This window comes from Bos taurus, chromosome 1, assembly GCF_002263795.3.
Source record: "Bos taurus isolate L1 Dominette 01449 registration number 42190680 breed Hereford chromosome 1, ARS-UCD2.0, whole genome shotgun sequence".
NCBI lineage: Eukaryota > Metazoa > Chordata > Mammalia > Artiodactyla > Bovidae > Bos > Bos taurus.
Genome location: NC_037328.1, coordinates 134,499,130 through 134,515,784, shown reverse-complemented (window position 1 = coordinate 134,515,784; position 16,655 = coordinate 134,499,130). Strand labels below are relative to the sequence as shown.

The window sequence follows — 16,655 nt, the reverse complement described above, 5'->3', positions numbered from 1 at the left end:
GTCCTGGACTGTGTAGCTTCAAAGCCTGTGTTCTTTCTGTCCTTGCACCTGATTCATCCAGTCAGGTGGGACAGACCATGAGGCTGACTGTGACAGGCCCCTGAGCCTCGTGGACGGCTCTGTAAAGGGAAGGGCTTGTCTGGGGAAGGAGGACCGGAAAGTGGTGTCAGGGTTTCCCAGGCTCCCCAGGGCTCCAGCCGTTCTTTGCCCCCGCACCATCATCTCTTTCACCAGAACTCTGAGGTTGCTGTCGCCCCGTCCTGTAGGCTCCTTTGGCCACAGGTTGGAGGCTGCTGCATGGGAGCTGTGTTGGTCCAAACACAGAAGTGACCGGCACTCTGCCAAGAGTTGGCAAGCTTCTCCATAAATGAGGTTTTTGTGAAACGTTGGGTTAGAGTCAACAGTTTGGAGCTTCTGTGGGCATTTCGTCTGGAGGCAGAAGTTGATGCATAGGCTGGCTGGAGACAGAAGGGGTGGGACACCCCCCTCCCAAGCCCCAGGGAGAGCTGTCCACTGGGCCCTGCCTGGCCCAGCCACCCTGGTCCCTCTGGGCACACTGGCGACATTGAGCACCCCCTAAAGCATGGTCTCCCTTTGTTCTCAGGTTGAATTGACAGCAATGGTCAATGCAAAGCATGATTTCAACATCTATTATACTCTTTTCAATTAAAAAGTAAATTTTACTAATGGATTTTAGCCCCTTGTTTCTCATCAGTCAGATGCAGCTTTTTTAAAAAGTGCATTTAAAGAATTGCTTCATTTTTCTATTTTTAATTTTGCATTTGAAAATGTAGTAGTCTTTCAGTATTTTCATTAAGCACAAATCGAAGCAGATCTTTGTAAATTAAGAGGCAAACCATCTCCAATCTAACAGAGGTATGATATACATTTGGTGCATTTTTTAAAATGATACTTTATTAGGCAAATAAAGTACAGCCAAAATAACAGACCGTCAAACTATTTTCCTTGATTAAAACTGCATATTTATGAATATTTACATTCAACAACAGCACATTTTAACAAAAACATGTATGTGCATTGTTAGTATTTTGGTTATAAATATTAAACATGGGCTTTAAAAAAACTGTAAATATGAATCAGCCCAAGTTTAATCAAGATAAGAAAGTTAATGTCTTCATTATGCAGCTGCTTACCTTCTTCTTCCTGTTAATTCATTGGCTGGAAAAGAAATCTGAGCTCGCCTGCCTTTCCAATTCTCAAGTGACTAATGTCGAATAGATTTGTCTAAAGAAAGAAAATACTGTTTCTTCAGCTATAGAAGAGGGTACTGTTATTAAAAGCTTGGTTTATCATTTTAATATTCTGATGACTTGAGGTAAACAACTTTAACTGATGAGTTGAAATTACTCATCAGTGAATCTCTCTCTTAACTCATCCACCCTTAGCTCTGACTCATAAAGCTGATATTGAAAAGGGAGAGTAGCTAGTTGTCTACATGGCTGGGTGTCAGGGTGTCCCCGCAAAGAAACAGTGACTCCAGCTCATCTAAGGGACTCCTAGGAACCAGTGTGTCAGGGGCATATTGAGACTTATTTGTAAAATGTTTCTTTTAAAAAGATTAAAATAATCTATTCTCTCAAACACTCCATAACTAAAAGGCATGTTCTCTATTCTGTGATTATATGCTTGAGCTTTAGCATGTCTTTTTTGTTATAGAAAGCAAATGAATGTTTTAAAAATCGGGGTTAATTTTTTTCAGAAACAGATGTTTTAAAAATCTAATTTACTTCTAAAGGATCTCTGACTGTCATCATTGGTTCACATGGATGCAGATGTTGTTGATATAAACTTAAGGATGAACACCAAGGCCTCAGGCTGCTTTGCAGAATGACTCTGGCTGCCCTGGGATGTGGCAGAGGAGTGGGTAACCAGTCTTCCTGTGCAGACCTTGCTGGAGCCCCCATGAAGTGGGGCTGGTGGGACATGATGCCCTCAGGGCTGGCCCCTCATGGTGAGTAGAGAGAGTATTTTGGCCTGGAGCTTGTTTAGGCCATGATGTGCTTAGTTGCTCAGTCATGTCCGATTCTTTGTGACCCCAGGGACTGTAGCCCGCCAGGCTCCTCTGTCCATGGGGATTCTCCAGGCAAGAATACTAGAGTGGGTTGTCATGTCCTCCTCCAGGGGATCTTCCCAACCCAGGGTAGCTTGTATCTATAAAAGCATGGCTTTATCAAAGGAACAAAATCCTAAAGAAAGCTCTCCTCTGGTCTCTGAAGATTGAGAATTAGCCGATACGACTTGGGTGTTTAGTGGAACTTTTACCAGTTTCCAAACAAGGAAAATTTAGAAAGAAAGTGGGGAACATGAGTAGCTCATTCATGTGATGGGGAACACAGACCAAGGGCTTTGGTTGAGTGGGATTTTGCTTCAGGATTTAGGTAGTCCTCGGTCCTGGACCATGCTTTGGCCTTGCTCTGGTCCCTAGCACCCTCATGCCCAGGTTTCTTGTAGCTTGAAAATGCAGCTGGCCTCCTGAGATTGTGGTCTGAGTTCTGCCTTCACGTGGAGAAAGCTGTTAGCACCATGTAGGGCCCAGCCTGGGAATAGGGAGATGTCGCAAAAAAAGATGGAAGGTTTGTTGGGGCTGAGGTCAGAGGAGCCACAGTAGATCATTTCCTCCTTTTACAGCAGAGGAAACTGAAAAGTTAGGTGATGTGGCCAGAGTCTCGAGAGTGTTAGGAGCAGAGCCAAAGGGAAACCGTGGCTTCCTTCCTGCCCCAGCCTTTTTGCCCTCTTAGTTTTCTTGGGCTTATTTTGGTTCTTGGGGACATCACCTGGATGCTTCTCCCTAAGAATCTCCTAGAAGTTTATGCTAAAATGTTGTTACCCTGTTGGTCAATCAGTTCTTCCTAGTGTCTGTCATCTAGTGTTGCCCACGTTTTAAAACTTCATGGTATACTTGAAAGTCATGGGAGAATAATTGCTTAGCTCTCTTCTCTAAAAAAAAAAACCTTCACTTAATAGCATCTTCTAATCAATCACATGTAGCCTTTCTGGCTCTTTGAAATTTAATATCTGGAAAATTCATGGTTGTAGCTGGATCTAAGACAAATCATGTGTCTTCCAGCTTAATGAGGCCTGAGCAACCAGCTACCGCCACCTGGTGGTGTTGTACCCTAATTACAAGATAAGTATATATTTAAAAGGAGGGCAGCTTTCTCACATGCAACTTTGAAGCTAGAAAATAAAGGGGAACTTTGTACTCCTAGGCAGATTCTATTGAAAAACAGTAAGAACAAAATAATTAGATGTAGTCTGAAACATGTTCAAGTAGATCAGTTTTTAAACTGCATGTGAAGTGAAGTGAAGTCGCTCAGTCGTGTCCGACTCTTTGCTTTACCATCTGAGCCACCATTAATCATCACTTAATGTCCAGGTGAAAGAGAAGGAATATTTATGTAGTGCATACTGTACGCCAGGTGCCTAAGTGTATTAAGTGCTATATATGTGTTATCTTCTTTGCTTCTTAATATGCGTGCTCAGTTGCTCAGCCGTGTCTGTCTCTGCGACCACATGGACTGTAGCCCACCAAGTTTCTGTATCCATGGAATTTTCCAGGCAAGAATACTGGAGTGGGTTGCCATTATCTTCTCCAGGGGATCTTCCTGACCCAGGGATTGAACCTGCCTTTCTTGCATCTCCTGCATTGGCAGGTGGATTCTTTACTACTGAGCCATCTGGGAAGCCCTGCTTCTCAGTATACAACCCCAAGATATTACCTTTATACAGATGCAGAGGCGTTAACAGGCAGAGTTACACTCTGGAACTCACAGGATTAGGTTGTGAACTCGAGTTTTCGGGCTCAAGACATTACTTGTCTTTCCTGCCTCCTGATTCTGCAGCCTTGTGTGTGCTGATGGCATCAGTGTTCGGTGGGCACCTCCATGACTTTACCTTTTTGTTATTGGTGGTGGTTTAGCTGCTAAGTTGTGTTCGACTCTGTGACGCTATGGACAGTAGCCCACCAGGTTCCTCTGTTCACGGGATTTCCCAGGCAAGAATACTGGAGTTGGTTGCCATTTCCTTTTCTGGGGGATTGTACCAACCCAGGAATCTGCATTGCAGGCAGATTCTCTACCAACTGAGCAGAGCCATTGGCTGATAACTAATTCTGCCTCATAGATAGAACTTCTGATCTGAGTTTCACCTATACTTTTAGAGTCTGTTCCTTTGTGGTTGGCTGTTCATACTGTGTTGCCAGCTTCTGCTGCTGTGGGGCTGGAGTGGAAGTGGGTGAGTCCTGGGGAAGAGAATACGATGGACGCCTAAGTTACAAGGCAGAGGGGTGGAGCATGTCCTGAACACAACTCTGCTCATAGACACCCAGGCACAAGGCTTAGGGTGCCAGGTCCTGGGCCCCTGACTGAGCTGTGACCTCATGTCAGGCTAGCCCAAGTAGGATGACCAATATAGTAGGTGGCCCTGGAGAGAGAGGCTGTGTCCTGGGGCAGGGCCTGACATCAGTGGATAGCAGTGAGTACTGTGATCCATCTGGCGAGTCTTTTCCATGTCCCCATGACCAGATACCCCCCAAAGGAAGGGAGCTCAACTCCATAGCTAGTGGGGCCTGTTGGTGTGGGGGTGAAAATCTTCCCAGTGACTCTGCTCTGTGTCCTGGGCTCCCCTTTGGTGAATAAACAAGTGAAAGGTTGAGTGTGCTTCTGCTTCATTGAGGATTTGCTCAGGAAGGGTTTCGGCTGATAGCTCACTGGGGACCCTGGGGCATCCCACCAGGAGGTCCTGGCGCAAAGCAGAAGAGTGGCCTTTCTTTAGGGAACCCCATCAGTTCCTAACAGAAGCAGAAGATATTAAGAAGAGATGGCAAGAATACACAGAAGAACTGTACAAAAAAGATCTTCAAGATCAAGATAATCACGATGGTGTGATCACTCACCTAGAGCCAGACATCCTGGAATCTGAAGTCAAGTGGACATTAGAAAGCATCACTACAAACAAAGCTAGTGGAGGTGATAGGATTCCAGTTGAGCTATTTCAAATCCTGAAAGATGATGCTGTGAAAGTGCTGCACTCAATATGCCAGCAAATTTGGAAAACTCAGCAGTGGCCACAGGACTGGAAAAGGTCAGTTTTCATTCCAATCCTAAAGAAAGGCAATGCCAAAGAATGCTCAAACTACTGCACAATTGCACTGATCTCACACGCTAGTAAAGTAATGCTCAAAATTCCCCAAGCCAGGCTTCAGCAATATGTGAACTGTGAAATTCCTGATGTTCGAGCTGGTTTTAGAAAAGGCAGAGGAACCAGAGATCAAATTGCCAACATCCGTTGGATCATGGAAAAAGCAAGAGAGTTCCAGAAAGGCATCTATTTCTGCTTTATTGACTATGCCAAAGCCTTTGACTGTGTGGATCACAATAAACTGTGGAAAATTCTGAAAGAGATGGGAATACCAGACCACCTGATCTGCCTCTTGAGAAATCTGTATGCAGGTCAGGAAGCAACAGTTAGAACTGGACATGGAACAACAGACTGGTTCCAAATAGGAAAAGGAGTTCGTCAAGGCTGTATATTGTCACCCTGTTTATTTAACTTATATGCAGAGTACCTCATGAGAAACGCTGGACTGGAAGAAACACAAGCTGGAATCAAGATTGCCGGGAGAAATATCAATTACCTCAGATATGCAGATGACACCACCCTTATGGCAGAAAGTGAAGAGGAACTAAAAAGCCTCTTGATGAAAGTGAAAGTGGAGAGTGAAAAAGTTGGCTTAAAGCTCAACATTCAGAAAACGAAGACCATGGCATCCTGTCCCACCACTTCATGGGAAATAGATGGGGAAACAGTGGAAACAGTGTCAGACTTTATTTTTCTGGGCTCAAAAATCACTGCAGATGGTGACTGCAGCCATGAAATTAAAAGACGCTTACTCTTTGGAAGGAAAGTTATGACCAACCTAGATAGCATATTCCAAAGCAGAGACATTACTTTGCCAACAAAGGTCCATCTAGTCAAGGCTATGGTTTTTCCTGTGGTCATGTATGGATGTGAGAGTTGGACTGTGAAGAAGGCTGAGTGCCGATGAATTGATGCTTTTGAACTGTGGTGTTGGAGAAGACTCTTGAGAGTCCCTTGGACTGCAAGGAGATCCAACCAGTCCATTCTGAAGGAGATTAGCCCTGGGATTTCTTTGGAAGGAATGATGCTAAAGCTGAAACTCCAGTACTTTGGCCACCTCATGTGAAGAGTTGACTCATTGGAAAAGACTCTGATGCTGGGAGGGATTTGGGGCAGGAGGAGAAGGGGACGACAGAGGATGAGATGGCTGGATGGCATCACTGACTTGATGGACGTGAGTCTGAGTGAACTCCGGGAGTTGGTGATGGACAGGGAGGCCTGGCGTGCTGCGATTCATGGGGTCGCAAAGAGTCGGACACGACTGAGCGACCGATCTGATCTGATCAGTCCTCTGTCTCTCCCTAAGAAATCTCTTTATCTCCACTTGGTGTCTGCCTTATTGCTTGAGATGCATTCTTTTCTGGATCAGTTATTTCTGTATGTCTGCCTATCTGGGTGTCTCCCAGTCACTAGTGCTCCGGGACAAGGCCTTACTGTTCCCCATGGTGCCGGCACAGGACTTTGCCTATGGTAGACTGTGATCTAAGTGTCTGTGGTTCATCTGAAAGCAGGGGCCCAAAAGCGGGCTGGGGACACACAGCCTTCATAAGCTGAAGTTGCCTTCTGGGGGCCATGTGAACTGATGAGCCCCTGCCCTGTGTGTGTGACAGTCACTCAGTCATGTTCAACTGTTTGTGACCCCATGGACTGTAGCCTACCAGGCTCCTCTGTCCATGGAGCTCTCCAGGCAAGAATACTGGAGTGGGTAGCTATTCCCTTCTCCAGGGGATCTTCCTGACCCAGGGATAGAACTCAGGTCTCCTGAATTGCAGGTAGATTCTTTACCATCTAAGTGCCCTATCTATCTGTATGGTCATTTCCTTGTCTTCTGGATTTTCTAGGGTAATCCCCAATTTTTAAATGTTGACAAAAAATGCCTTTTTTTTCACTTTACATTGGTGTGCAGGCCAAATAAAATCAATTTGGCTCTCAGATGCATTAAAAACCTCTAAATTAAAGCCCCACAAATAGCCCGCATATGCCCTTGTCCTTTAAAAAATAGTTTCTCAATGCATATGCCTAATTAAATGGGCCTTGGCAATTGGGTTTCTGTCTTTCAAGTAAGTGTGTCAGAACATCCACTTCATGAGTAGGAAAAATTTTATGCAGTTGTTTTACTCAGAACCATAACAATACCAATAAAATGTATTTTATGAAGTTGGTGAGAGGGTTGTAATCTGGATGCTGTTTTACAGGGTGCAGAACTGATCCACGTTGTAAATGCCGTTGACCTCCCCCTCGACTGCTCCTTTGGTGACAGATGTGGAGCCACCTCCCTTTAAGAGTCCCCCCTCAAAGCTCCTGGCACAGGGATGGACTTTGTTGGCTCTGGCAGCTCACAGCCCTTAGGCCCATTTCTGATGAGCTCATTACTGTGGTGAGGGTCCTCAGGCTGCTGATTGCAGGTGTTATCGGGGGGAGGGGTGTGTTCAAACCCCATCTTGGGGCTCTCTCCAGAGGACAGGCCCCCTCCCTGTCTCCCACACTCTCAAAGCTCCCCTTTCTGACTGCTTCTCTTCCCACCTGGCCAAGAGAGGATGTGTGTGCTGAGAAGGGGCAGAACTCATGGCTCTGCACCATGGCTGTGGTTCCTGCCCATCCTGGGGTCTTTTCATGGTTTCTGGAAGATCTCTGATGCGAGAAGTGGTCAGGACATTTCTAAATCCCTGTTAGGTGCTCTGCCGGCATGTTCAGATCCAGCCTGGACACCTTGAAGGAGTGGGTGTCCTGTCCCAGTTCCTCGCAGTTCTGGTCCCTTGGGCTGCATTCTGAGGGGGGCTATTTTCAGGCAGGTCAGTGTAGGGCTGGGTGGCTGGGAGAAATGCTAAGTCCAGGTGTTTTGCTTCCTGGGGAATCTTAACAGGTTCATGGGCTGTGGGAGGAGAGATTCCTAGGAGGAGATGGGGAAACTCTGGCTTAAAGAGCTCTCCTCTCCTTAGTTCCCCTGTTTGTTTGATTAAAAAGCTGATTCTGGCGTGGGTACCTTCTCACCAGAGTGACTGAGTCTGGGAGCAGTGTGCATGGGGAGTCAGGCACGTGAGCATCTGAATCCTGCTCTTGCCCTGAACTCTCTGTGTGGCTGTGGACCAGTGTGTCCTCAGTTTCTTCTTCTATAAAATGGGTTTAATAAAATCTCCTTTTAGGCTTAAATTAGAGAATTTGAGGTGCTTATTGGAGTGTTTAGCTTTGTGTATAGATTGATTTAAATTCTCCTCCTTGCTTATTCACTTTAGCTGTCCACCCCACAGGGTTTCGCTCACTGCTTTATACCTTGCTGAGCTTATTTGCAGAGACTTTGAGACTCAGGGTGAGAATAAATTAAGAGGATGTCATGGAGATCACCTCATACCATTAGAGTGGGCTCCTAGGAGACCTCCCTGATCCAAGCCTCACTCTTGCATGCCACCCCATCCAGAGCCCACCCTGTCAAGGCTCACTCCCCCCAGGACCTGTGCCACCTCAGTTCCATAAGACCCTTCCAAAGGCACTGATTGGAAAAGTCAGTTATTCCAACTTAAAAACAAAACCCAGGAGTTCCCTGATGGCCCCGTGTTTAGGACTCGGCACTTTCATCGCCCTGGCTTGGGTTCAATTCCTAGTTGGGGAACTAAGATCCGCAAGCCACTTGCTTTCCCTGGGCCTCCTTAGGTGTTACCTGCAGCTCACTCTTCCAACTCTACCCTCTAAGCCCTCCAACCAGACAGCTGGCTTGTCCTCAGATGTGGTATTTCTGGCTGCCCACTTTGGGCTGTTCAGTTTTCTCTGCCTGCAGGGCTGCCCCGCTGTCTCCATCTTTTACCACCACCGCCCCCCACCCTTAATAGGCTGCTTGAAGTAGTGTCCTGATCTTCTCCTTTATGCCGTTAATGTTGTACCTGTTCCAGCTACAGATGTGACAAGCTCAACAACATAATGTTATAATGATTATATAATCTTATGCTTTTAAAAGACACTGAACGAATACATGAGAAAAATATATTTATAGAGTCTTTTATTACAACCCACATATTTACCATACCCAATACTTTCTATTTCTTCCTCCATTTCCATGTTACTTCTGATGTCATTTCCTTCCGTTCTGCGTGACATCCTTTTCTAACTTTTTGAGGCAGGTTTGCCAACAATGAATTCTCTCTTTGTTTATCTGGGAATGTCTGTATTTTGCCTTTGGGATTTTGTAAGATACTTTTGCTTTTGCTGGATATAGAATTCTTGCTTGACAGTTTTTTTTTTTTTCATTTTGATATTCTGAGTATGTCATTCCACTGCCTTTGGGTTTCCATTGTTTCAGAAAAGAATCAGGTATTAATCATATTGATGTTCCTCTGTATGTGATAAATCATTTTTCTCTTGCTGGGTTAGAAATCTTCTCTTTGTCTTTTAAACAGTTGACTATGATGTTTAAACATTTGACTATGATGTATCTATGTGTGAGTCTCCTTATACTTATCCTATTTTGGGCACAGTGGGCTTCCTGACTGTGTGTAGATCAATGCTTTTCATCAATTCAGAAAGTTTTAAGCCATTATTTTTCAAAAATTTTGTCCTTTTTACTCTTCTTCTGGAAAGCTCATCAAATGTGTATTGGTGTGCTAAGTGTTATCCAGATTTCTGAGGTTCTGTTACTTTTACTTTAATCTTCTTCTTTATTCTTAGATATAGTTTCCATCGACCTGTCTTCAAGTTCACTGATTTTTTCCTTTTTTTTCCAGTTTGAAGAATCTTATGTCAAGCTCCTCCAGGAAGTTTCTCATTTCAGTTATTGCATTTTTCATCTCCAGACTTACCATCTGATTCATTCTTTATAATTTCTGTCTCCTTAGTGAAAATATCTGTTGATTAGTAGTTATCATAATACTTTTAAACATGATTTCCTCTATTTTTTTTTAACATATTTATAATAACTACTTTGAAGTTTTTGCTAATTCCAACATTGGGAGACTTTTTTTTCCCCCTTGCATATGGGACACACTTTCCCAGTTTTTTGACGTGTCATATTTTTTTAAAACATTGAAAACTAGACGTTTAGGTCAATATATTATCTCTTTCCCCCTTGAAGGCTGTTGTTACTATTTTTGTTTATAGGTCTGTTCTGTAACGTGCCAGGGTTAAATCTGTGAAATCTGTCTCCCCTGGGGTGTGTGGCCCCCGATGTGTTGGTTCAGGTTTTATTTTTTGATTTTTGTTTTTAAGTTTAAGTCTTGTTTCCTAGGGGTAGCCCCTCCGTCTATGTAGCTTAGTGGTCGTCCAGTGATTAGACGGAAGTTGTGCTCAAACACTTTGAACCAGTTCATCTTCCATTCTCTGCTGGTGGATCTGTGTGTAGGTGAAAGCGTTCAGACCATTTTGAGACCTACTTCAGCTTCAACTTCCCGGTGGGACTTTTGCTTCTCCTGTGTACAGGCACGGTCTTAGGGCTCATGGGTGGAATCTTGGATTCTCTCTGGTTTTCGCTGGACATGTGTGCAGCCTCAGCCATTATTACAGCCTTGCCTGCCGAGATCCTCATTTGTGGTGACGATGATACTGGACTTGGGCATCACCAATCACTCCAAATCCAAGTCTTCTGTGACTTCAAAGATCTGCTGTTCTCTTGTCTTCCTTCTCTGGCAGAACCTCCTTATCAGTCCAGCTCAGAGGAAAATGGGGAGCAGGGAGTGGCTCTAGGCATGAATATCACAAATTCTCCCATTCTTACCCAAAGTTCAGCCTTTGAGACATAAACACTTCTCGGGTTGCTTTGGTAAAGGTTCAAAGTGCTGAGATGGTTGTCTTTGCCACTTTTGCCCAGCTTTATAGTTGCTTTATAGTTACAGAAGAACTATACAAAAAATATCTTTATTACCCAGATGACCACGATAGGGTGATCACTCACCTAGAGCCAGACATCCTGGAATGTGAAGTCAAATGGGCCTTAGAAAGCATCACTATGAACAAAGCTGGTGGAGGTGATGAAATTCCAGATGAGTTATTTCAAATCCTAAAAGATGATGCTGTTAAAGTGCTGCCAGCAAATATGCCAGCAAATTTAGAAAACTCAGCAGTGGCCACAGGACTGGAAAAGGTCAGTTTTCATTCCAGTCCCAAAGAAAGGCAATGCCAAGGAATGTTCAGACTACCACACAATTGCACTCATCTCACACGCTAGCAAAGTAATGCTCAAAATTCTCCAGGCCAGGTTTCAGTAGTACTTGAACTGTGAACTTTCAGATGTTCAAGCTGGATTTAGAAAAGGCAGAGGAACCAGAGATCAAGTTGCCATCTGTTAGATCATCAAAAAAAGCAAGAGAGTTCCAAAAAAACACATCTGCTTTTGCTTTATTGACTATGCCAAAGCCTATGTGGACCACAACAAACTCTGGAAAATTCTTCAAGAGATGGGAATACCAGACACCTGACCTGCTTCTTGAGAAATCTGTATGCAGGTCAGGAAGCAACAGTTAGAACTGGACATGGAACAAGAGAATGGTTCCAAAAAAGGAAAGGACTATGTCAAGGTTGTGTATTGTCACCCTGCTTATTTAACTTATATGCAGAGTACATCATGAGAAACGCTGGGCTGGATGAAGCACAAGCTGGAATCAAGATTGCCAGGAGAAATATCAATAACCTCAGATATGCAGATGACCATTATGGTAGGAAGAGAAGAAGAACTAAAGAGCCTATTGATGAAAGTGAAAGAGGAGAGTGAAAAAGTTGGCTTAAAGCTCAACATTCAGAAAACTAAGATCATGGCATCCAGTCCCATCACTTCATGGCAAATAGATGGGGCAACAATGGAAACAGTGACAGACTTTATTTTGGAGGACTCAAAAATCACTGCAGATGGTCACTGAAGCCATGAAGTTAATGGCACTTGCTCCTTGGAAGAAAAGCTATGACCAATCTAGACAGCATATTAAGAAGCCAGAGACATTACTTTGCCAGCAAAGGTCCGTCTAGTCAAAGCTATAGTTTTTCCAGTAGTCATGTATGGATGTGATAGTTGGATATAAAGAAAGCTGAGTGCCAAAGAATTGTTGCTTTTGAACTGTGGTGTTGGAGAAGACTCTTGAGAGTCCCTTGGACTGCAAGGAGATCCAACCAGTGAACCCTAAAGGAAATCAGTCCTGAATATCATTGGAAGGGCTGATGCTGAAGCTGAAACCAATACTTTGGCCACCTGATGTGAAGAACTGACTCATTGGAAAAGACCCTGATGTTGGAAAAGACTGAAGGCAGGAGGAGATGGTGATGACAAAGAATTAGATGGTTGGATGGCATCACCAACTCAATGGACATGAGTTTGAGCATGCTCTGGGAGTTGGTGATGGACAGGGAAGCCTGGCATGTTGCAGTCTGTGGGGTCACAAAGAGTTGGGCACGGCTGAGTGACTGAACTGAACTGATAGTTGCTTTTTTTAAAAAAAGAGTATCTTCTTACCTCTTTCCTCTGCTCAGCCCTGAGTCTCTACCAGGTTGCATATATTTTTTAATGTGATCAGGTTTTTCCTGGCTGCAGAGTCACTGGAGAGCATGGGTTTCCTTCCCTACTTACTTAAGAGCTCTGTCTGAATCCACTTTTGGAGTTGCCTTTGGATCCTCAATGAATGGCATCATACTGGCACACGGTGGGTGCCCAGCCTATGTTTGTTGGACCTACGACCTTAAGGATGGCTGACAGATGGGGTAATCCAGTTGAATGCTGTATGTGGACTCAGAAAGACCTGGCTTTGGTTCTCAAGTACAGTGTCTTGCCTTACTACTTCCTAGTTTCTCATCTGTAAAATGTCAGAAATAAAACTCACTTCTTGGGATAAGCTGTGTGAATTAAATAAGAGAAAATGTAGAAGTTATCCAGAACAATCCCAGCATGGAGTAGTGCTTTATAATTATTGCTTTCATTTCTTCCTCTAAGATGTGAGGTTGATGAAGATAATATGCCTTTGGTAATCTGGCTTATCCATCCATCCATCCATTCATCCAGCCAGCCATCTTTCTATAGATACAGAGATAAATGAAACAGGAAATGTGCTCTGGAGAACCACCTTTAATGAAGAAGACAAACACAGATAGTTTACAATCCTGTGGACAAGAGCTATGACAGGTATGAGTGATGAGCTGCCAGTACAGAGGCCAGAGGAGTGATCCTGGAGTGTCCCTTACCCTCTGCTGTGGCTTTGAGGCTCTCTGGTTGGGGCAGAAAGCTGAGATGGGTAGTGACAAGGTCACCTAGCACTTTCTTCATCCCAGCCCAAGGAAGGTAATCCAGTGGATCTCAGGCTATAGCAGTCATGTATGTGCTCACACTGCCTCTGTAGGAGGACAGTTTTACTTTTCCTGCCAAGACATGTGTCATTTCTAGCCACTGTTTTACTGCAAAGCACTTACTTGTCATAGTTTTTCGTGGAGTCCAGGAGTGCCTAGCAAGCTCTCATTTTTTGTCACAGAGGAGACACTCTTGCCTCTGTTAGATGACTGGGGCTAGTCCGTCTCCCTGCTTCTACCTCCAGCCCCCAACATGCCCATACTTAGGAGGCAGAGGCTTTCATGCGCAGGTTAGAGTGAAGACTGTGGTTGTTTCCCGTCTGCAGAGATTTTCCGAGGTCACCATATCCTTGGGGAAGAGGTGCTGCCAACCTGTGCCCCAGACTTGCTTTTTCTTCTCTGCTTCAGTCTTGCCTCTTCTTGGGGGTGTAGGGGCAGGAGGGCAAGGAGCAGCGGACAGGTTGTCCCTGGGTCTGTTCGCCAGGCACCATGGCTCCTGTTGTGTTAAGCCAGCAACAGTTTTTCTCTGCAAATACAGATGCATTTTTGAAGCCTGGTGCTGAGTGTTATGTCAGAACAGAAGCCCATTATGAAGTGGTTCATTGCTTTCACGTTGCCACCTGCCAGGACAAGACTCTGGGGCCCTGTTCAGAAGAATGTTAGTGCAGCCCCGTGCCACCTGCCTATCATGCTCCCCTCAAGAGCCCTCCTGATGCCAGTGCTGTTCCCTGCACGTGCTTCCTCCAGAGCATCGCTCTGTGCTCCTTGCTGGCCCTGGGAGCTTTACAGCCCAGATTTACTATTCACTGTTGTTTCCCAAGTACATCTTATGCGATGCCTGGTCAGTGAAAAGTGGTTCTTTGTCTGTCTTCTCCACAGAGTTACTTCAAACCCTGCTCCTGGCTGAAGGCAGGAGTGTTTCTGTTTGTAAAGGGATTGCTTACCTTGGCGGGCAGTGTTTGGGGAAGGAAAGGTTAAGGGCAGAAAGGGAAGACAGCCAAGGGCTCTGGTGGGCCACTCCCTGGTCCGCTTTGGAAGTTGAAACTGAAACCTCTGGATATTTACCCAGCCAAGTCACCTGGATGAGGAATGGGCCAGGAGGGTCATGTGACAGGAGTGGAGGCGAGTACAAAAGAATCCATTTATTATCCTGGCAGGAAATTTGTTCTTTTGGATTCTGGAGCTGCAGACACAATGATTTCATTTCCTTCAGGGGAGGGAGATTAATGGCCCTTCCCGGCCTGTACGGATAGCCGTTTCCTGCGTTTCCCCGGGTGTCGTCAGCGCCAGTATGCTGGGGTCAGCGTGCCGATTCACGCTGATTAAGGGAACGTAGCCTTCCCTGTGGAAGGCTCCAGGATACCTGGAAGTGACCTGGGTTAAAACCCACACATCATGGAAAAACACATCCCAGACAGAGAGGCTGTCCCCAAGAACCTCTGCAAGCTGCCAACAGAGGTGGCACGAGGCTGGGTCCCCTCCTGCTTCGGACGTAGCCACTCATCCTAGGAGCAGGCCGGAGCGTTGACCCCCCGGGAGACAGCTGGGACCAGGACTCCAGCATGATGAGCTGCTACTTGCTCATCAGCTGTGTGATGTGGGCAAGGTGCCCAACCACCCCGAGCCCGACTTCCTCATCTATAAACTACAGAGATACGCTTACATCACCAGGCCTCAGAGAGGTTAAATGAGAGCTGTGCTTTTAAACTAGAGTCCTTTGCAGGAGGATGGCCTCTCGCCGTCCCTCTGGACTCCTGGTGGCTGTAGGGAGGACCACTCCTGAGGCAGAATCAGCCCTGTGTAGAGGACAAGGTGAGGTGGGTGGACTGAGGCTGGTGATCTGCCCTGAGATGAGGAGCTCAAGAGGAAGGCAGGACTAGGGATCCAGAAGGGCCTTGCCTGGGCATTCCTCCCAAGACTGTCCCTCAGTGACCAAGATGGCCATTGCAACCTGGTGTTTCATATTGTGTGGAGCAGATATCCCATATGGGGAGTCAGATTCTGTGTCTGGATAAGGATCAGAGTTACGTTTTAGAAAAAGAAAATCAGACTTAAACAGTTTTCCACTGTGGCCTGGAGACGTGGTGTGTCCTGGTGTGCTGCCCAGAGTCAGGCTCCAGCCTGTGAGGTGCTGGGCCTCCTCCCACTGGTGCCTGGTGGCTGTTGCTCATTAAGTAGCTTTCATTCAAAGAAACCTTTGCTTTGCAGAGAGATGCAGAGGTGATTAATTTGGAGGGATTTATGTATTTTCCTTCCCTCAGTTTCTCATCTGTGTCAGCATGTAACCCCAGCCACACATTCGCCATGGAGAAGAGTAAATTTCTTAGTCTCTGCATAAAGAGGTATCAGAACGTACGAAATGAAATTAAGCTGAGTTAAATTGACAAAGCTGTGAACACAGGAACATGTGACTAGGACCAGGGGCTGTCACAAGGATATCAGGCTGTTCCCTGGGGGCCTTGGAAATAGGGTGAGGCTCCCAGCAATGGGTAGTTCCTGGAAATCCTCCGGGAGGCAGGGGCATGTCTTGAGGCAGGGGCATTACTAAACATAAGTTAAATATGGATAACAGAGCAATTTTAATAAACATTTTACTTTTAATATGTTTATGATGTTGTTAATTGTCTCTCTAAGTGGAAAAAATAGAGATTGTAGCACATTGAACAAAGATTGCTGATTAGGATAATAAAATGGAAATTTTAATCAAGACGATAACTTTAAGTCAAAGGAGGTTTTCTCTTAGGCTGCCAGAGCTTTCATCTTTATTAAACACCCCATTTATCATCAACACTCCATTCATCACCAGCATTAGGTTAATACTGACAATTTAAAAAAGAACTAACTTTTTCTTGCTATTTTGATGCTGATACAATAATAGTGCTGGAGACTCTGAGGAAATTGTCACAAGCTGTCATGCTTCTTTCCCTGCTGCAGTCGGCTGCCACTCTCCAACCCAAACCTCAAGGCACCAGCCGCTCGGGAGTGAGGCTTCTCTCGCTGGAAGCTCCTCCATGATCTGTAGTCCTTAAGTTTCGTGTGTTCTTCCTTGAGAAAGCAGAAGGGCCTTTGGTGGGTTGCGATTGTCTCTTTGTGATGAAAGTGTGTCCAGGAGTCATAGGTCTCTATTTTTCAGCCCAGTATGAGAGATCATTGTTGAGTGTCTGCAAGATACAGGGCAGATGCCAAAAGAGGCAAGACTCAGCCTGCTCTTGGAGGCCATACCACATATAAGTCAGGAGGTGTGAGTC

The 16,655-nt window shown here is 45.3% G+C and overlaps 1 protein-coding gene across 1 annotated transcript in view; it reads left to right on the top strand.

The window, feature by feature from the left end:
• Positions 1 to 16,655, top strand: part of EPHB1 (EPH receptor B1) — a 466,102-nt gene that overhangs the window by 37,338 nt on the left and 412,109 nt on the right. The window lies entirely within an intron of this gene.